This window comes from Carcharhinus amblyrhynchos, chromosome 31 (assembly GCF_965287045.1).
Source record: "Carcharhinus amblyrhynchos chromosome 31, sCarAmb.v2.hapA, whole genome shotgun sequence".
NCBI lineage: Eukaryota > Metazoa > Chordata > Chondrichthyes > Carcharhiniformes > Carcharhinidae > Carcharhinus > Carcharhinus amblyrhynchos.
In genome coordinates, this window is record NC_137354.1 from 22,593,233 (window position 1) to 22,615,530 (window position 22,298).

The 22,298-nt window shown below is 44.6% G+C and overlaps 1 long non-coding RNA gene across 1 annotated transcript; it reads right to left on the reverse strand.

Moving 5' to 3' along the window:
* Positions 1–9,021: 9,021 nt before the first annotated feature.
* Positions 9,022–21,066, reverse strand: LOC145360533 (uncharacterized). Its single transcript, XR_013889734.1, has 4 exons — positions 19,785–21,066; positions 11,969–12,109; positions 9,647–9,701; positions 9,022–9,158 (listed from the first exon to the last, which is right to left on the reverse strand). It is a non-coding gene; the product is annotated as an uncharacterized LOC145360533 (long non-coding RNA).
* Positions 21,067–22,298: the final 1,232 nt, after the last annotated feature.

The window sequence follows — 22,298 nt, forward strand, 5'->3', positions numbered from 1 at the left end:
GCTGCCACTCTACCCATCAACAACACTACCCGCCTACCCCCTACTCAGCTGCCACCCTCACCATCCGCAGAAATTTCTTTCCAATATTGGAGAACCTGAGGTTGATCTCTGTGAGAAGAGAAAACTGAAAGGAGATTTGATAATAGATGAACATTTACAAGGCTGTGGGGAAAAGGTGGGGAGTGGAACCAACCGAGTAGCTCCCACAGAGAGCTAGCATTGAGACAAAGGGTGATTGGTCTCCTTCTACACTGTAATCATTCTATGATTCCTTGTTTCTGAACTGGGATGGTACACCAAATCATTCTTCCTAATTTGACACTAATATGCCTATCTCGCTCAGAGGCGCTGAATGTGGAAAATGGGAAAATATGACTCTTTCAAGTAAGTATGCTTTTCTACAATTTGCAGTCAAATAATTATATGCCAATCATCCGAATGCCTTCATTGTTTAGAGATTATAACTCCCAGCTATGCAATTTCTGCAGATACATTATCTGCGCCCCTGATATCTATTATTCAAAATGCTGTTTGATTATGGGTGTAAAAGGTATTGTAGTGTCTAATCAGCCATGATCATATTAAACAGCAGGGCAGGCTTGATGGGCTGAATGGCCTCCCCCGTTCCTATTAGATTACCATAGAACCCTACAGTGCAGAAACAGGCCCTTCGGCCCATCGAGCCTGCACTGACCACAATCCCACCCCCATACCCCTGCACAATTACCCACTAATCCCTCTAACCTACACATCCCAAGACACTAAGGGGCAATTTTAGCATGGCCATTGAACCTAACCCACACATCTTTGGAGTGCGGGAGGAGATCCACGCAGACACGAGGAGAATGTGCAAACTCCACACAGACAGTGACCCGAGCTGGGGATCGAACCCAGGTCCCTGGAGCTGTGAAGCAGCAGCGCTAACCCACTGTGCTACCAGGCCACCCATACAGATTGCAGCGTGGATCCCAGTCCTATGTATTCAGTATTCTGCAGATGTTTGTTTCTCCCATCAGATTAAATAGGCGGGAGTTTCCAGCTCTGTTTGTCCCAAAATCCCACCTGAGGTCAACAAACTTTTGCATGGCCTGTGTCCCACCCTGTGATTCCTATTAGGCAGGATGGTAAAATTCCACCCACTGTGTTTGAAGAGAGTGTAGGGTGGGGATAGGGTTGTCGTCCCAATTCAGTAACTCAAGAACCATATTTATAGGGATCATGACTAGGATTTATGACCAGAATTTGCTAAATTAACCCTTTTAGAACATAGAACACTACAGCACTAACAGGGCCTTCGGCCCACACGTTGCGCCAATCATATCCCTACCTACCAGGCCTATCTATAACCCTCAATCCCATTAAATCCCATGTACTCATCCAGAAATGTCACCAAAGACCCCAACGAGTTCGCCTCCACCACCACCACCGACGGCAGCCGATTCCACTCACTCACCACTCTCTGAGTGAAAAACTTACCCCTGACATCTCCTCTGTACCTGCTCCCCAGAACCTTAAACCTGTGTCCTCTCATAGTAGTATATAAACTAGCTAAACTTCTGTGATTAGATTGTATATTACTGTAATTAGTCATCAGATAAACCATCGAAGCCCTATGAATTGATCATGGCTCAAAGGGCCAAATGTCGTAGAAACATAGAAACTAGAAACAGGAATAGGCCATTCAGCCCCTCGAGCCTGCTCCCCTACTCAGTTTGGTAATGGCTGATCATTGAATTCAATATCTGACCCACCTTGGCACCATGTCCCTTGAACCCTTAAGCCCCTGGAGCGATATCTAATTTCTTCCTAAAATCAGACAATGATTGCGACACAGTGGTTAGCACTGCTGTCTCACAGCTCCAGAACCTGAGTTCGATTCCCACTTGGGTCACTGTCTGTGTGGAGTCTGCATGCTTTCCCTGTAATTGCGTGGGTTTCCTCTGGGTACTCCGCTTTCCTCCCACAGCCCAAGGAAGTGCGGGTTAGGTGCACTGGACATGTTAGATTGCCCCTTAGTGTCCCGGGATGCATAGGTTAGGAGGATTAGCAGGATAAATGTGTGGGGTCACAAGGATAGGGTCTGAATGGGATTGTTGCCAATGCAGATGGGCTGAATGGCCTCCTTCTGTTCTGTAGAGATTCTATGATTTCTGATAGATAGATTTCTGATAGAAAAGGGAATTAAGGGTTATGGGGAGAAAGCGGGAAAGTGGAACTGATCCACTTCAGATCAGCCATGATCTTATTGAATGGCGGGGCAGGCTCGAAGAGCTAGATGGCCTACTCCTGCTCCTATTTCTTATGTTCTTATGATTTCTATGAACATTTTGGCCTCAACTACATTCTGTGGTAGTGAATTTCACACATTTACCACCCTGTGGCTGAAGAAATTTCTCCCCACCTCAGTCCTAAAATGTTTACCCCTTATCCTCAAACTATTACCCCTAGTTCTGGACTCCCCCACCATCGGGAACATTCTTTCTGAACTTGCCTAACCCTGTTAGAATATTATAAGTTTCCATGAGATCCCCTCTCACTCTTCTAAACACCAGCGAATATAATTCCAACCGACAGTCTCTCCTCATCTCTCTCTGTTGTACTATTCGATGATTCAATATTTTCTAGATAAGAAGTTATATCAAGTCCTCCTCTGCCTGCCCAATTAGGTATAAAACATCCTTTCGAATGATTCAAAGTAAAACAAAGAGTTCTTTCTGCGTCCTGAACAATATTCCATTTCAACTAACAAATGCAAAGAGAAAAACACAGGGTCAGATCATTCATAGTGAGATCTTGCCATGCACCAATTGCTGACACATTTATCTATGTGACTGCACTTAAAAAAAAAGTACCAGCACTTTGAGCCAACCTAAGAGACTGAAAGTTGCTGTATATATATTCTAGATCTTTCTTTTTGTATTTCTTATCCCATTTATTCTCCATCTGGGCCTTCTCCATTTTTATTGATCTTTCATTTTATTATCATTTCATGGGATGTGAGTGTTGGCGGCTAGACCAGCATTTTTTGCGTCCCAAATTTCCCTTGAGAAGGTTGTAGTGAGCTAATTTTTTGACCTGCTGCAGTGGATCTGGTAATAATCTTTCGATGGCCCATTTTATTCCCTTTTTTCTCACCTTTCAGCAGTGGTTTTGTGCATTTAGATGTCTTGCTTGGGTCCTCGGAGGGGCGGTTGAGAGTCAGTCACATTGCTGTGGGTCTGGAGTCACATGTAGGCCAGGTCAGGTAGGTACTGCAGATTTCCTTCCCTAAAGGGATATGAGTGAACTAGATCGGTTTTCAATAAATCCATGGGAACTTCATGTTCATCATTACTGAGATTTGAGCCAGAATTCTCTGATGTTGTTCGCCCCGCTGTCCACACAGTGCTGAGCACTTCTGCTTCACAGTGCCAGGGACCCGATTCCCAGATTGGTTAAGCAGGGTCTGCACATTCTCCCCATATCTGCGTGGGTTGCCTCTGGGTGCCCCACTTTCCTCCTACAGTCCAAAAGACATGCTGGTTAGGTGCTAAATTCTCCCTCAGTGTACCCGAACAAGCGCTGGAGTGTGGCGGCAAGGGAATTTCCATAGTAACTTCATTGCAGTGTTAATGTCTATTTGTGGCACTAATAAATAAATGAACCGTAAACAACAGGGAATTTGGAGCTCAGCCAAATCTCCATTCACAGAAACGGGTCCGGAGAATCCCAGCCAAGGACGAGATCAGGGAATTCCTGACTTAAATTTCTGTTAATTAACTGAATTTATTAAATCTTAATTCCACTAGCTCCAGTTACAGGATTTAAACACACAACTTGAAAGCATTAGTCTGGGGCTTTGAATTACTAGTCCATCACTGCCTCCCCCACATGATCTCACTGTTTTATCGGGTACATAGGTTACATAGATCATAAAATCCTTCAGCCCATTGAGTCTGCACCGACCACAATCCCACCCCCATATCTTACCCGCTAATCCCTCTAACCTCCGCATCGCAGGATACTAAGGAGCAATTTTAGCATGGCCAATCAACCTAACCTGCACATCTTTGGGCTGTGGGAGGAAACCAGAGCACCCAGAGGAAACCCACACAGACACGGGGAGAATGTGCAAACTCCACACAGACAGTGACCTGAGCCAGGAATCGAACCCAGGTCCCTGGAGCTGTGAAGCAGCAGTGCTAACCACTGTGCTACCATGCCACCCCAAACACTGGTGCTAATTTTTGAAGCACTTAAGACACAGACACTGAATCATTGGCTCAGTCACAGTGAATAGAATCGTAGAATCCCGACAGTGCAGAAGGAGTCCATTTGCCCCTTCAAGTCTGCACCAACAATAATTGCGCCCAGACCATATGTCCGTTACTCCATGCATTTACGCTGCTAATCCCCCTGATCCTAAGAGGTGATATACCATGGCTAATCAACCTAATCCACATCTTTGGAGAGCGGGAGGAAACCGGAGCATGCAGAGGAAACCCACGCAGACACGAGAATAATGTGCAAACTCTACATAGACAATGACCCAAGTCAGGAATCAAACTCGGGTCCCTAGCACTGTGAAGCAGCAACGCGTGTCACTGTGCCACTGTCCATCGTCAACTGACCATTCCTCCATCTGCTATAGATCTGATGTTACTTCTCATTTCTCACTCACTTACCTGTAAATTCTTAGGAAGTAAGAGGTGCAATAGATGACCAACATTGATGCGTTGTATTGAAAAGAACATAATTTCTCATTAAAAATCTGTGATAAAAATTAACTTGGAGGAAAACAGACCTCATACAACAAATCCTTTTCAACTGAAACTTGCTTTCAATGGCTGTTCAATAATTTCATGGCGAAACATGCAATTTCATAACTTCAATTAAAAGTTGACTCTTAGCTGCCCTCCTGAAATAGCCCAGCAAGCCACTTAATGCGAGGGCAATTAGAGATGGGTAACAAATCCTGGCCCACCCAGTGAAGCCCACACCCCAGCATCAAACATTGGATATATCACTTCAGCTGAGTGGCATGGTAGCACAGTGGTTAACACTGCTGCTTCACAGCTCCAGTGACCTAGGTTCAATTCCCACCTCAGGTCACTGTCTGTGTGGAGTTTGCACATTCTCCCTGTGTCTGCATGGGTTTCCGCCAAGTGCTCCGGTTTCCTCCCACAGCCCAGAGATATATGAGTTAGGTTGATTGGCCATGCTAAAATTGCCCTTTAGTGTCCTAAGATGCATCGGTTAGAGGGTAATATATGGAGGTAGGGTCTGGGTGGGATTGTGGTTGGTGCAGACTTGATGGGCCAAAGGGTCTCTTCCTGCACTGTAGGGTTCTATGATTCAATGATAATGAAATGTTCAGTGCTATGAAATTTTTTATACTACTTTAATTTATTATTCAGTATGGAAAATGCAATGCTTGCACTATAGGACTGTGCAAGTCTGCATGGCAGTGTAACATTATTGAGAATTCTTTCATTAAAAACCTGGAGGGCAGCACAGTGGCACAGTGATTAGCACTGCTGCCTCACAGCACCAAGGACCTGGGTTCAGTTCCGGCCTTGGATGACTGTCTGTGTGGAGTTTGCATGTTCTACCCATGCCTGCTTGGGTTTCCTCCAGGTGGCTGGTTTTCTCCCACAGTCCAAAGGTGTGCAGGTTAGATGGATTGGCCATGCTAATTTGCCCCTTAGTGTCCCAAGATATGTTGGTTAGGTGGATTGGCCATGCTAAATTGCCCCTTAGTGTCCCAAGATATGTTGGGTAGTTGGATTGGCCATGTTAAATTGTCCCTTTGAGTCCAAAGATGTGCTGGTTAGGTGGATTGGCCATGTTAAATTGCACCTTAGTGTACCAAGATGTGTAGGTTAGGAGGATTGGCCATGCTAAATTGTCTCTTCGAGTCCAAAGATGTACAGGTTAGGTAGATTGGCCATGTTAAATTGTCCCTTAATGTCCAAAGATGTGTCGGTTAGGTGGATTGGCCATGCTAAATTGTCCCTTAATGTTCAAAGATGTGCAGGTTAGGTGGATTGGCCATGCTAAATTGTCCCTTAATGCCCAAAGATTTGTAGGTTAGGTGGATTGGCCATGCTAAATTGTCCCTTAATGTTCAAAGATGTGCAGGTTAGGTGGATTGGCCATGCTAAATTGTCCCTTAATGCCTAAAGATTTGTAGGTTAGGTGGATTGGCCATGCTAAATTGTCCCTTAATGTTCAAAGATGTGTAGGTTAGGTGGATTGGCCATGCTAAATTGTCCCTTAATGTTCAAAGATATGCAGGTTAGGTGGATTGGCCATGTTAAATTGCCCCTTAGTGTGCCAAGATATGTAAGTTAGGTTGATTGGCCATGCTAAGTTGTCCATTAGAGTCCAAAGATGTGCAGGTTAGGTGGATTGGCCATGCTAAATTGTCCCTTAATGTCCAAAGATGTGCAGGTTAGGGGGATTGGCCATATTAATTTGCCCCTTAGTGTCCGAAGATGGATTAGCCATGGTAAATGCATGGGGTTACAGAGATAGGGTGAGGGATGAGATTCTCTTTCAGGGAGAGGAAAGTGAGTAGGCATAGGAAAACGGTGTGATTTGAGTCGGCCTGCTCAGTATCTGGGCAGGCGGTCAGAGAGGGCGGGGGTGGGGCGGTGGCAAACGGACACCATTTGGACAGGGTGTGCTGTGACTGGGAGCTTTCTGTGCAGCGCGCACTTCATTGGCTTTGAGTTTGGACTGTCACCTGGTCTCAGAAGGTGCTGACGAAACGTAAATGGTGCCTGACTCACAAAAAACGCAGGCTTGCCTTTGCAAAAGCCGTGGAAGTTAATGAATGGAAGTTTCACTTCTGGGAGCCTCCAACCCATTTGGAAAGTGAGCTCCCTTTGGAATTAACGACGCGGAGGAATACAAAAATTCTAAGAGGGGATTGTAAAACCCACATGCAGGAACATTAACAGTCCCAATAACTTATAAAACATAAGTAATCTCATAGTCATAAAAGGCGAGCGCAATGAAATTCAACATAAAATGAGCTTATTGCGGCCATATATTTCATCACCACGCTTTGGGACTACTTTGGACTATTTTCTTTCACATTGTGGGTTCTCAGGCGTTATTTGTCTCAAACCATTGAAGTTGTCTCTGCAAATATATATATATGTATATGTTTATTGAGCATAAACGTACCAAAACACAGCTTTGAGCTGCCAACATCCATCCAGTATGGTGGTATACCCTGTACTTTGTGATGTTAGACAGACTCAATTGATTAGAAATCCCTGATTACTCCTCAAAGAAGCACAGATCTTCATCAGTATCTAACGCCACCCTTTGCAAACTATGATTAATAAGGCAGATTGATAAATAATTTGAAGTGATCCTTGTTTTTTGGAGCAATGACTGTTGTGATAAATGCGTGTGCCTTATAGATAGATGACTGTTAAGTTGGTCTAATTGTTGTTCTAACTGATTTACCAAAAAAAAACTGAAAAAAGTGCCTAAAATTACATAATCAGCATTTGACTGCAAACTCCAAACAGCAACTTATCTGTACTTTTTTTTATTTGAACATATTAATATTTTGTCCTTCAAATATTTGTCTTATTGTATATAGGGTGGCACGGTGGCACAATGGTTAGCACCTCTGCCTCACAATATTGAGGAACCGGATTCGATCCCTGGCTTGGGTCATGTCTCTCTGCTCTCCCCGTGTGTGTGTCCTCCCGGTTTCCTCCCACGCTTCCTAAAGAGGTGCTGGTTAGATCCATTGGCCATGCTCAAATTCTGCCTGCGTGTACCCAAGTGTGGCGACTAGGGCATTTCAACTTCATTGCAGTGTTAGTGTAAGCCCCCATAACAGAAACATAGGCCCCTCGGCCCTCAATGCTGTTGCCGAGCTGTGTCCAAACCCAAGATCAAGCTGCCCCACTCCCTATCATTCTGGCCTCATATTTGGTGCATTGACTATGCTCAACTGCCCATTAGTGCGTGTGTAGAGGGGGGTGGGGGTGGGGGGCCGCTGGGGGTGATAGCAGGGTAAATATGTGGTGCTACGGGGATAGGACCTGGGTAAGGATTGTTGCCGGAGCAGGCTGGATGGGCCAAATGGCCTCCTTCTGCACTGTAGGGATCGTATGATTCCATACTCGCGACTTTCCATTTATTAAAATGGGGAAAAATTGTATGCAGCAACTGTATGAATGTGAAACAATAGTTATTACTGAAAGAAACATTAATTAATAATGGTATATCACTTTGGGGTTGAAACTCATACAGGTTTGATGTAAACAGCACTTATCTCCATTTCTCTTGCTACTGCTGTGCGCATTCATTTAAATTCATCTGGCACAGACCTGCTTCGTTGAGCCGCTTTTTTTTCACTGTAACACAGACTACATGCGTGACATATTCAGTTCTGGACCATAAAAACTGCAGTAATCTACAATGTGTTGCATGCTTAAATAGCTGAGTGGCGTTTGCGCTGCTAATATTTCATGTCAGGCGAAATTTCAGTACAGTAACATGGAACCAATGACCTGGGCAGGACAATGTAATTAGTGAGTATTCGAGATCTGTGGTGAAGTCCACACACACACACACACACACACAGATTATTCAATTAAATATGCGAAAACTTCCATTCTCATTTTAAGAGTTAACGATTATTTGAAGACGGCTCAATCACCCCCTCGGTATCAGGACAAATCTTAATGCCAAACTTCTAAATGAACAGAATTCACTTTATATAAAAAAGCCAGTCTGGGTTGGAGGAAAAGTTACCAGAACCGGCGGGGGTCCCTGACTAGTCATAATGTGGAGATGCCGGCGTTGGACTGGGGTAAACACAGAAAGAAGTCTCACAACACCAGGTTTAAATCCAACCGATTTATTTGATAGTAAACCCACAAGCTTTACTATCAATTAAATCGGTTGGACTTGAACCTGGTGTTGTCAGACTTCTTACTGTGTCCCTGACTAGGACAATCAAATAAACTCAGATATAGACAGAGATCGGCTGGAAGAGACAGATGCCAGTTATTTTGTTTCGAAGAATTTATTTATTAATCGGAAGGCAAGTTTGTTACAAGTTTTTTTTGCAAAGCAGAATGTTTTGAATTATTCGAGTTCCACAGCCTGAGTTCGAAAGTGTAAGCGAGACAAAATTGTTGAGTCTGTTAACAAGGAGAGAGAAAAAAAATTAGATGGAATTTAAACTTTTGTTGGGCGTTCTGGGAGGTGAAATGCTGCAATGGTCTTTGTCACTTTTCACATCATCCGCCCTCCCGGCAGAAGCCTTTAAATAAACCGTGAAATCTAACCGTATTGTCGCCCTGCAGTGGAGTGTTGTTTATTTAAATCTCACATTTAATTTAACATATTCCGTTAAACGGGTTAAAAAATATCGGAGGGCTCAGCCGCTTGAATGCAAAATTAGACAGGCGAGTTATATACCCCAGTTATTTACTGAACGAGTTATATACTCTATCATAGTTACAGCACGCTAGCACTGTATATTATTTTATGTGCTTGTATTCGTATTCCAAAATCAAATTGCAGATCTGGATTTTGACTGAAAGTTTGATTTGATTTGTCATTGTCACATGCGTTAGTATACAGTGAAAAGTACTGTTTCTTAAGCGCTATACAGACAAAAACATACCGTTCATCGAGTACAAAAGGGAGAAGGAGTGCAGAATGTGGTGTTACAGTCATAGCTAGGATATAGAGAAATTCGGATTAATATTTAATTTATTATTGTCACATGTATTAGCATACAGTGAAAAAGTATTGTTTCTTGCGCGCTATATAGACAAAACATACTGTTCATGGAGTATAAAAGGGAGAAGGAAAGGAGAGGGTGCAGAATGTGGTGTTACAGTCATAGCTAAGGTGTAGAGAAATTTGGATATTTAATTTATTATTATCAGATGTATTAGCATACAGTGAAAAGTATTGTTTCCTGTGCGTTGTACAGACAAGACATACTGTTCATGGAGTACAAAGGGGAGAAGGAAAGGAGATGGTGCGGAATGTGGTATTACAGTCATAGCTAGGGTGTAGAGAAATTCGGATATTTAATTTATTATTGTCACACGTATTGGGATACAGTGAACAATATTGTTTCGTGCGTTGTATAGACAAAGCGTGCCATTCACAGAGTACATAAGGGAGAAGGAAAGGAGAGGGTGAAGAATATAATGTTAGAGTCATAGCTAGGGTGCAGAGAAAGATCAGCTTGATATAAGATGGTTTGAAAGAGTTAGAATACAGTTTTAAAAGCATGGAACGAGAGTGAAAGATAGAAATAGAGGAACATGCTCGCAAGAAATCGCAATAACCAGCTAGAATTCCATACGTTTTCCATGCAATGAATACATCATTACCGCTCTCATTCCGCTGTTAAGAAGAGCAGCATTGCTACGGGGCACGGTTGGGATGCTAACTCTACGCATTAAACGAATGAGGACATAATTAGCCGCACAACTAATCCTGAACATATTTGGGGGACATCTTCAAGTTCCTAAGCAGGAACCTATTTTGTGATCTTGATTTTTAACCGAGTGAAGGCGAGATCCCGTGCACAGTTTCTCCCTTTCTGGTGAATTTAAACCCATCCTTTTTCAACACTTTCTATTTTCCGCTCAGGTTTACTCAGATGTGTGTGTGATTGAAAAGGGAAGCATCTCGGATAAGGAGGGTGGGATTGCGTGAGATGCGAGCTCAACTGGCGTTAGCACTGACTCTCTATCTGTCCCCTAAAACTATCCCGAGGTGTAGGGTTACAAATCTCAGCTAACCACCCGTGTGACTGGCAAAGCACTCACAGGAGAACGAAGGTGCCTCGCCGAGATTGGATTCTCTTCCCGTGTCAGTAAACTTAAATCAGTAACTCTTTGCCTAAATTGGTATGCTGGCGTAGACCCGACAAAGCGAAAGGCTGGAGGGTGGAATAATGGCCGGTGGAATTAAAAGGAGCGACGGAGGAATAGGGGAAGTGAGGCGAGCTGTACTGAACCCAGTCGCTGTCCACACACACACACACACACACAGAGGCGATGGGCCAGTGTTTGTTCCCCGCAGTTTTCCTCCTGTTATTCATGCTGTGTTGCTGACTGGCGCCTCCAGTGCTGGTCAGCAATCAGTGGGTGCCCCCCTGCACCCCACCTCCCCCACCCCCCCCACCAACTCTGAGAATCTCTGTGTTTCTCTGTTGTTCCCTGCCTCTGCAAGGTCCACGTTGTAAAGGAGGGAGTGCAGATCAAACGGTGCAGAACTAACTTAGCTTGGTGCACTGCAAGCGCGGATTAATGAAGTAGAAAGTGGAGGAACGCGTCTCCCTCTTACACACACACACACACACACACTCACCCACCCACCCACACACACACTCACTCACACACAGACACACTCACAACATTCACTCACACGCACTCACACACACGGACTCACTCACACACACTCACTCATACAGTCATTCACACACACTCACTCATACACTCACTCTCACATACACTCACTCACATACACTCACTCATTCAGTCACACACACACACACACAAACTCACACTCACACACAAACTCACCCACATACACACATACACACTCACACTCACACACGCAAACACACACACACTCAGTCACACACAAACTCACTCACACACACACTTACACACACAAATACACACACACACTCACACAAACTCACACACACAAACTCACACACACTCACAAATGCGCACATTCACAAACACACAAGCAAAATTGAGGTTCCAAAGTCTACCGCTATTTTAGGAAAGGATAATGAAGGAGAAACTGGTGGAGCTTGCCTCTCTCACTCACACTCACACATTCACTCACTCACACACAGTTGAGCTTTCAAAATCCACTGTCATTTTGGGAGGGGGGGTAATGAAGTAGAAACTGGAGAAACGCATATATCTCTCTCACACACAGACACACAAATTCACACACACACACATACAAAGTGGAGCTTTCAAAGTCCACTGTCATTGTGGGAGGCGGTCGCCGTGTCATGTAGCTCATCTCCTGTCCTGCTGTTGCTGGCCAGTCTATTGGGGTCGAACTGCGACACCGTTCACTCCAATCTCCCGAGCAGCGGGGCCTGGAACAGAAGTCGACAATTATTGTTACAGTTCCACAGTAACTCAAACCAGGGCTCCTGGTCCCTGTACTTTACTATACCGCCTCTTCTGGCCGCAGCACTGAATAGCGGATAGCTAATCTTCATCATCACTTTAGATATAAAACTGTTTTGCATGATTTTTTTTTAAACAGGAAGATATTAAATAATTCATACGCTGGATGTAAAAAAAATCACACCGAGAAAATGTGTGATAGAAATTGTTAAACAGTAAAAGTAGCGTGAGGAAACTATTAATACATCTGATTTCACTAAACTGGCATTTTCATTTCATAGACTACACTAATATTTGAATTATATCTGCATGTTCTTAAAAATCTAATCCACCGAGTGGGTAATGCTGAGTAAACAGTTGTTTAAACTGAAAGCACATAAAGGTTTTAATCCGCGGTTCACTTTCTGTTATGTATACACTTCAAGCAAGCAGAATCGGTGCTAACTTAGCATTTCTGCCGTCTCAAACTCTGCAGAATTGAATTAAATCAAGTTGGGGGAAAAAAGAAACACGTCTCTGAAATCGGGTTTCCCGTGTGGCAATAATCCCTGATTAAATTGCAGATTACATGCAAATATTTCGTTAATAACGCGTTGGTACCTTGCGGGCAGCAACTTGCCACGTTAAGGCAAAGGGCTTTTTTTGAGGGGGGAGGGAGGGTTTGGAGGGGGGAGGAGGGAATTATCGCCTGAGCTTGTTAAAACTACACTGGATTCACAGATCTTCACAATCACACAGATGGATCTGATGGCACCCGGAGTGGGCAAACGAAAATTACACCTTAAGTTTTTTTTTTCCAAAGCCAGATTTAGATTTCGCCAATTCTCTAAGTTTATTCAATAAATTAGAAAAAAGCAGGTGGCAAATTATAATTTGACCATGCACGTTCAAAGATGTCAAACGGTCTGCGTGTCTAACTTTCCCGGTGTTGTATGAGAGAAGTGGTCATCCAAATATAATGTCCATCATACTTTTATTTTTTGCCTTTTGGCAGGGCGAATCACTGCGATACTCCGATCTCTCTGCCGCCTAAAATACTTCACTCCGCCTGGTTCGTTCGGGATTGTAACTGACTGGGGAGGGGGAAGGGGAAAGAAGGGGGCAAATGTTAGTTTCAACGCCTCCCCTCTCCCCCCTCTCTCATTTCAGACTAATCGGGAGGAGACCTTGAGTAACTTTCAACTGAGTTCAGACCGCAATAATAATTGGGGGTGGGAGTGGGGGATTCACTCATTTCGATTTTCACACTCTGTTGACACATGAGAGAGCCTGTCTTCGACCAAATAATTGGGCCAATCAGTGATGCCCAGAAGCAATTACTTAATCCAGAGACTGGAATAAATGAGTGTCCTTAAACAGGGGGGAAAAAAAACGAAAGTTTCGTACAAAAAAAACTTTAGTAAGAATGGTTTTCATCACATTTCTATGCAACTCCCAAAATCTTCGATCTGTTTCGCTCTTGAGTGGCACAATCTATATTTAAAAAATCACATTTCGCAAGAGGTGCCTCAGTATTTTAGTTGGGACAATTTGTTCGCGGCTGCTCTCACTCCAGCCCCTGAGAGTCTCTCTCTCTCATTTTTCTCACTGGGTTGAAGTATTTTGGAGTTTTACTTTGCCCTCCCTCGGCTCCTGAGGAGACGGTTTCTGTCCACTGTTTCCGCAGCGTTTGACGCTGGGAAGAAAACATATATACATTTTATTGAGTGTCCCCAGATTAAGCTATGGGCTGAGTTACATATAAACTTGCGGGTTGAAGGGGCAGATAACAGATAATCTTCTCTCTACCTTAACTGAGAGTGGACATTCACTGCGAGAATATATTAACTGACCATTTCTAAAATTATTTAGAATTGCTTGCAGATTTTTAAATGTTATTTTCCCTATTTTTACCCCCACATTTATTTGATGTGCGGCTTATTTGTAATTGTCTTGTGCGAATAACATTGTCCAGAGCTGGAGAGGCTCGAACCCTCCGCCAGAATTGAAGTTTTTTGTTTATTCTCGCACACAGGTGCAGAATAGGATTGCAAAGCAAGATTTTGTGCGGCGTACGTTGTGAGAGAGGACAGGGATTAAGGGCCAGGGGAGCGGCTACTGGGTAGGTTTGAGTTGATTCGAAGGCGGAAGATCTGAAGCACCTTCCTACCCAAATCACAGGACAGTGGAAGCCGGACCCGCACCCGGCCACAAGTCGAACCCTTAACCCTGCAATGCTAACCAACTCGGACATCAGCGTTGACCGAGACTGCGAAAGGGCTCCCCCATTTAACCCCAGCTGCAAAGCCAGACTCTGAACGTGGATCCAGTTTGAACACTAAGCCTAACCTTAACCCCAATTCTAAACACCTCCCTTGCAATGTATCTTTTGGAATGACTTTTTAACAATAGGATATTGGGAGTGGGACTGGGAAGCTGAATATCGATGGACTGGGGCAAAGCCATCATTTTATCCAATTTCCTCTCTCTTCCCAGGATCAATCCCATTCTCTTTCAGCTTTGTGTGGGAACAAACATATTTTCATCGTTATCCTTAATCAATGCGCTTGTTATTAGTGCAGGCAATCGGGGCTGGGAGTGGGTGGGTGTCTGGGGAAGAAGTCTCTGTATCTGGGGGAGGGGTCTCTGTGTCTGTGGAGGGGGTTGAGTGTCTGGGAAGGGGCCTATGTGTCTGGGGGAAGGGTCTCTGTGTCTGGGGGAGGGGCCTGGGTCTCTGGGGGAGGGGCTGGGTGTCGGGGGTGGAGGCTGGGTGAGAGGGTCTCTGTCTGAGGGAAGGGTTGGGTGTCTGGGGGAAGGGTCTCTGTGTCTGGGGGAGGAGTCTGGATGTCTGGGACAGGGACCTGGGTCTCTGGAGGGGCAGCTGGGTGTCTGGGGAAGGGGGCTGAATGTCTGGGTGTGGGGCTGGGTGTCCTGGTGTCTGGTGGAGGGTCCTGGGTGTCGGCGGGGAGGAGGCTGGAGGAGGGGGCTGAGTGTCTGGTGAGGGGCCTGGGTCCCTGGAGGGGGACCTGGGTGTCTGAGGGAGGGGTTGGGTATCTGGGGGAGGGGGGTTGGGTGTCTGGGGGAGGGGGCTGGAAGGTTTGTCTCGGTAGGGTAGAAACTGCTGTTAATTATTGCAGATAATTACAAATCAGTGGCGTTATCTCCTCAAAGTAACCGCGGGGGGGGGGGTTCAATTTCCAACATGGGCGAGTGGGTCACGTTGTTACATTCCCCAATTCCCACCCCTAAAATCCCACTCCCACCCCTGTTCCCCACTCCCAGTCCCCAACCTCCCTACTCCAAACGCTCACATCCTTAAACCCACAACTCTCCCCACACCCATTCCTCACCCCCACCCAAATACACACCTCCTATCCACACCACCCAACCCCCCCCATCCGCAATCCCCCCCCCACAACACCCCACACACCTAAACCCCCTCCCACTAACCTCCATTCAAGACATCACTTGACAGGACATGTGAGTTCGACCTGATTCTGTGGCCAAACATTCTCCCCACCCCCACTCCTCAACCCCCAGCCCAATTCTCTGCCCCCCAAACCCGCCCTCCAACCTGCACTACCCCTCCCCCCCCCCTCCCCAAGTACCCAACTTCACCCCCACCATAACAACCCTCACCCTGGTCATTGATTACTCAGCCCCTCCCCACCCACAGTCAGACCCCCGCCCCGCCAGTGCCATCTCTCTCCCTTTCTAAGTTTCAGGAAAGTTGTTGTCAAAAGCGGCTGCCGCCCAGTGGCTTTGGGAAGTGGACAGCTGAGGGTCTAGGAGAGTTGTGAATCACCCCCTTACCTTTCCCCTCCCCCCCGCCTCTCCGAGTCCCAGGCGCTGGCTGGCAATTGTGGGTGGGTGAGCCAATTTCTCACCCCACCCCCTGACCCCCACCCCCAGCTCTGCTCTGCTGATAACGGGGATCAGTCCTTCCCGTGATATTCACCGGTTGCAGATAAATTTCCTCTTTTTCACACACACACAAAAACCGAACAAAATAAGAATCAGTTGACAGTTCAGTCATTATGGTGTTTGGCCCAAGCGGTTGAAGCTTGGGGTTTTGTTACTGGTAAAGAGGGAAAATATTGAAGGGGGGAGGGGGACAGCTGAGGAGGGGAGGGGGGGATACCCAATGTTTGTGGGGGGGGGGGGTGCTAATTGCCACAAAAAAAGAGTAAAGGAAGTAGGAAGCCCGCTGAAAAGAGACACAGGGCAAAGAGCAAGAAAGTTCAGAAAGCTGCAAAGATTTGACTGAGGTACGTGGAGGTTAGGCCATTAAGCAGAACTCTACATGGCCACAGAATCAGGTAGGACTCAATGTCCTGTCCAATTGTGACTTGAATTGGGACGCAGAGGTATGATTGTTCCTGTGTTCTCTCTCTCTCTCTCAGTCTGCTATAAACTGGGGTAAGATTTTGATTTAATTCTATCGCAGGAGTTGAGATTTGGAAATTGCTGTGAGCTAGTGAAGGGGGGAGTTGAGGTGGGTGGGTGGGTGAGGGGGGGGGGGGAGTGGAGTGGAGATTGCTGGTAGCTGGTCTCCCCACCACCCTCGGCAGAGCAGGCTGCCAGCCCCCTCTCCACACCTCCACTCCACACCCCAGCAACCAGAGTGGAGCTAGGGCTCAGGGGTCCCAGTCCCGCTGCCTGGCCGGCTCACTCATCACACCTTGCTCGGGCTACCTACCTACTCCCCAGCGTTTGTTGTTAGCCCCCAGCTGGTGTTACCTGAACGGGGTTTGTGTTTAGGGTGGGTGGGGGGGTGGGGGGGGGGGGGCTAATTGCTAAAAATGTTCTCTTCCACAGCTCCGTTTCTCCAGCGCCTTCCTAATACTGAGCTTAACTGAGATTCCCTTCCCTTCCACCCCCCACCCCTGCAACAACACTAATTTTAAAAATATATATATCACCGTTCCTGTTTCAGTTTTTATTAAAAGGTGTTAATCCGGCTTGGATTTCGCATCTACACTCAAAAGCCGTTTAACCAGCGTTTGCGGAATGTTATGTTGAAAATCCAACTCATCAGTTGAAAAAAAAATCAATTAATTGTTTTAAATGATGTCTTTTCCTTAAATTAGCACTTTTCAATCCCCTTCACCCCCCTACACGTGAATTATTTCCTTGTACCTTCTATGTAAGGTCTTGTTATTACATCCCCAATAGACACTGAACGAGTTTTTCTATTTTATTTTCTCTCTCTCCAGTTCTCTGGGATGATTTCATTTTGCTAATGGACTTGTGCCGGCTTGTGTCCGCTTCTGGTGGGTTAACCTGCAGCACTCACCTCACCCCACCCCCCACCCCCCTTTTTCCATTCTGACTTATGCCTTGAGAAAGGCGAAAATATTACCCTGATTCCCATTCAGTCAAGTTTGCAAAGTAGGACAATAATATATCTGCTCAGGCCGCAATTTCCCAGCTCTCAGTCTTTATAAGGATTGTTCCCCCTTCCCCCAGCCCCCATCCCAAAAAAAACACATTGAGGTCATTTTCGCGGTAGGAATTTGACAAAAAAAAGTGTACAATCAATGGCAAGTGCTTCTTAAAGTCAGATTAAGCGCCCAGTGCAGAGGCGCTGTAATTATCTAATTAATTATGACAAAATTAAAACAAAACCAGTAAAATCAATCTCCGATCGTGTCGAGTGTGTACAATTAAATTGATTGTCCATCTGGCTTCGTTCCCCACCCGTTATGAATATGCAATCTATACAGTGGCCAAACCTGGGAGCCGGGAGGATTAATATTCAAAGCTTCACGCTGATTCATTTTACAATTAGATAATTGTGATTTGTGAATCTGGGCGATCCGGTGATGTTTTTTTTGAAAGAAAACTCCAGAGGAGGGTGGGTGGGTTGAGGCGGTGGGGGGGGGGGGGGGGGGGGCTGTTGGTGAAAACAAGATTTTTTAAAGGGAAAAAAATAAATAAATCTCCTTTGACTGAGAGCGCGGACAGTTGTGAAGTTTTGTGAATGAGTGAGTGTCCCTCCCGATCCCTAAGACTCCCTCCACTTTTCGGCTAGGTTCAGTTCAGTTCTGCCTCGATCGATGAAGTGTTTGCACTTTTCCTTCCGCTTGTCTTGTTTGGATGGTGGAGGGGGCCAATTCTACCAGAAAAGAGAGGCCACCCGGAGGTGGAGGGGTGGGGAGAGGAGGAGGGATGAGGTGAGGAGGAAGGTGGGGAGGGGGGCGGGTGGACGGGGGTGGGTGGGTGGGTGGTATTTTTACAAATCCAAACTTCACTGTTTCTCACTTGTGAGTGCAAGGGGAAGGAATTGGAAGCAAAACAGGAGCGTGCACCACTTACTCTAAGAGAGAGAAAAGCCCTCTGCTATATGTGGCCATTATCATCACAGGTGCAGGACTCAGGGCAAATGTTGCAACGAATATATTTGTGGATGTTTTAGAAAAGACACACAAACTGGGCTGACACAGCCATAACAATTCGTATTTCGTAGGAGAAAGCATAACAATTCGATCGCCCCCCCTCCCCCACACCTTTTCTCCCCAACAGAGACCTATTTTTTTAAAATTTATCTTAAATTGTGAAGTAATATACATTTCCTGATCAATTTCACCCCCCACACCTCGGGTGGTGTAGACCGCGATCTATAAAACTTTTGCACAGCCTTTCCTTGAAAAGGGGCGGGGGGGAGCCCTATTTGAATAAAAAATAATGTATTGCTACTTTTATTTATATATAAAAAAGAGGAAAGCTAGATTTCAGCAAAGCAAGTCTAGACGAGTTGATGTTTCGTGACGCTAATTAATTTTAAATAAATACCAAATCACAGCTGTGTAGCAATTATTTTCAATGGTGAGTAACTCAGAATTTTTATTCGTAGCTACTCTCGTAACACACACACACGGCGTTAAACAGGGAAACGGGGAATGTATCATCTTAGCATGTGCTGAGCGCTCTTTCAGAGCCCGGTGTAGGGAAGGGAACAGTCGCTCTGGGTTCCTGGCACCCCAGACGGGGCCCGACGTTGTGCCTCGATCACTCTACCTTAAGGACTTGATAGCAACAATTATTTTTGATTAAACGCTGGGCCCCTACACAGTGCAATCACCCTCCGCCACTCCTTTCCCTTTCCACTGGTTTAGCGAAACACAATTTGGCCCGTCTGCCTCCCAGCGCCCTTCTAATCCCATAAATTAATTGACACGGTGATTGATCTATCGATCGGACCGATTGATTGACAAGCTGGAGATAGGAATTAGCGTTTGTCCTTTTCTTTCTCCCTCCCCTTCCCTCTCAGGCAACTTTTTGTTTCTTGGCTTGGTCAAGGTAAATTATTACACACCAGGAATATTTTTTCCCTCCCCACCTTTTCAACAATTATAAAACTTCAAATGTCATTACAATTTGTGCCTCCGGATTTATTGAACAATCGGAGGCGTTATCAAATACATTCAGCCTATAATGAATGTTCACCGTGAACTGCTCTGGAATGGACACTGTCAAATTCTCATGTTAAGCAAACGCCGCCTTACAGAAACGGTTCACCTTACTTTATCCCGTTTAATGATTCGCACCAATATATCGAATTGCGGGCTACGAAATGTTACTTTTTTTAATTATATATATACACACGCACACATAATGTATAAAAGAAACTTCAGTAAGATGTATGTGCTTAAGACTCACACCCAGGTCCTATGGAGGTGTAAGACCACATCGATCGCTACATTCTGGACTCCGAGGTGAAGTAGTGGTGTCGGAGTTTCTTCCTCACTCGCCATGCACCTGGCCCAATAAAGAGGAGGGGAGTAACGGGAGAGAGGGAGGGAGACGAGGGGGGTGGTGGAAGAAAATCCCCCTCCCCGGCGCCGGCCCCGACTGCACAGACTGGGAGGCAGGAACTTCTCTCCTTCCAGCTTCGAGCTCCATCTCCGTCCGAATGGGGGGCTCTCTCTCTCGGCCCCAGCCAGCCAGCCAGCCAGCCAGCAGGAACCGTGTGCAACTAATGTTAGAGACGAATGGATTTCTGTCACTCGCTCAACCGGCTATTAATTAGGGGTCAATCCTCTTTCCTTTTCTTTATTTTTTTTTTGGTAGGGTGGGGAGGGGGTGGTTTCTAATCTCCACCAATTCCCAAATTACATTCCCCCCCCCCTCCCTCCCCACTCTGCTAACCAAAAACTCCAGGAGTGAACCAGGTGGGGGAGAGAGAAGGAAAAAAAGTCAAACACACGGTATGAAAGCAAGAGACTATTTTAGGTTTCTCCCAAATGAATGGCTTCTCTCCTTCCTCTTCAAGAGCAGTTTAATGTGAATTTGTGGCACATTATTACACGCCCAGGTGTTAAATATAACTCAAATAAAACCCAGCAAAGATAGTTGGCATTCATCCTTAATCTCACCTCTTTTTTCCCATTTTAACACTGTCCCCCACACAACCCCGCCCCACTCCCTTCCTGGGGGTAATATTTAGATATCACTGGTTCTGCTGGCGGCTTGCTGTTATTTACCCTGTTGTTTGACTTTTAGCTTTTACTCAGGCTCGCACTGCTTCCCTCTCTAACTTCTTCCCCCCCGCCTCTTGTTTACACCCGCCGGCCCCCACTCACCCAGTACCTATATCCAGGGAAACCGCCGGCTACAGGTCAGCGAATTCAGAAACGAGAAGGGCAGATTATTTAACTTCCACTACATTCAGCAGTAACTTTTTAACCCCTGCAACCACCCTCCTTCACCCAATTCAACAGACGGTAGAGTGTCGAGAATAGGGAAGTGTTGGAACCCGTCTGTTTTTTTTGTATAAGAAATGAACGTTTCTTTAATGTATGTGAGTGAGAAATGTGCCTGATAATTTATCTGGCGTTTGTAGGTTTATTTTTGTACACTCCCGTCTGTGAGAAAGTCAGGTGTCTGATGGTGTATTTATATTGGCAATGTTCCCTGATCTATCAATCTATATGTGTTTGTGTGTATGTATTTATATGTATGTGTACATATGTAATGCATATGCATAATTGTGTATGTTTGGAGTTTGCATGTTTCTTAATGCCAGGGATGTGTCTATATCTGTACACATATGCCTGCTATTATTTGTGATGCATATGTATGTGTGCATGCTTATGTGGATATATTCATATATACCTGTGTCTATGAGTATATATTTATGTATGCGTGCCAATATTGTATTTAGTTTGTGCATGTGTGGATTATATTAGATTAGATTAAATATTATATTTAGTATGTGCATGTGTGGATACATGTATATATTGCTATGTATATGTGTACAGTATGTGTGTCAATATTATTATATAGTGTGTATGATACATGGCTATGTATTTGTGTGCCAATATTTTTTTTGCATTGTGTGTATGTACAAATATAGACAATGTATATGATGTTATATATGTGTATCAGTATTATTTTTGTATTGCATGCAGATATATATATAAATATGTATATGTGTAAATGCATGTGTGTCAATATTATTTTGTATGGTGTATGTGCATTTTGAATAAATGCATATATTGCTATATACATGTGTCTGTATATGTATGTATCAATCTTATTTTTGTATTCTTGTGTGATGTCAATATATGGATAAATGTATATGTTGCTATGTATGTGTGTGTGTCTGTATATGTAGGTGTGTCAATATTATTTCGTATTCTGTGTGTGTATGTGAGTATATGAATATATGTATACATTCCCACGTATGTGAATCAATATTATTTTTGTTTTTATGTGTGTGTATGTGGATGTTGCTTGTATGTGTATGTAGATGTTGCTATGTATATGTGTATATGTATGGGTGTCAATATTATTTTTGTGTTGTGTGTATGTGGGTATAAATATATGTTGCTATGTATATGTGTATATATGTGTCAATATTATTTTTGTTTTAATGTGTGTGTATGTGGATGTAAGTATATGTTGCTATGTATATGTGTATATACGTGTCAATATTATTTTTGTATTGTGTGTATGTGGGTATATGTTGCTATGTATATGTGTATATATGTGTCAATATTATTTTTGTTTTAATGTGTGTGTATGTGGATGTAAGTATATGTTGCTATGTATATGTGTATATATGGGTCAATATTATTTTTGTATTGTGTGTGTATGTGGATATAAGTATATGTTGCTATGTATATGTGTATATATGTGTCAATATTATTTTTGTATTGTGTGTGTATGTGG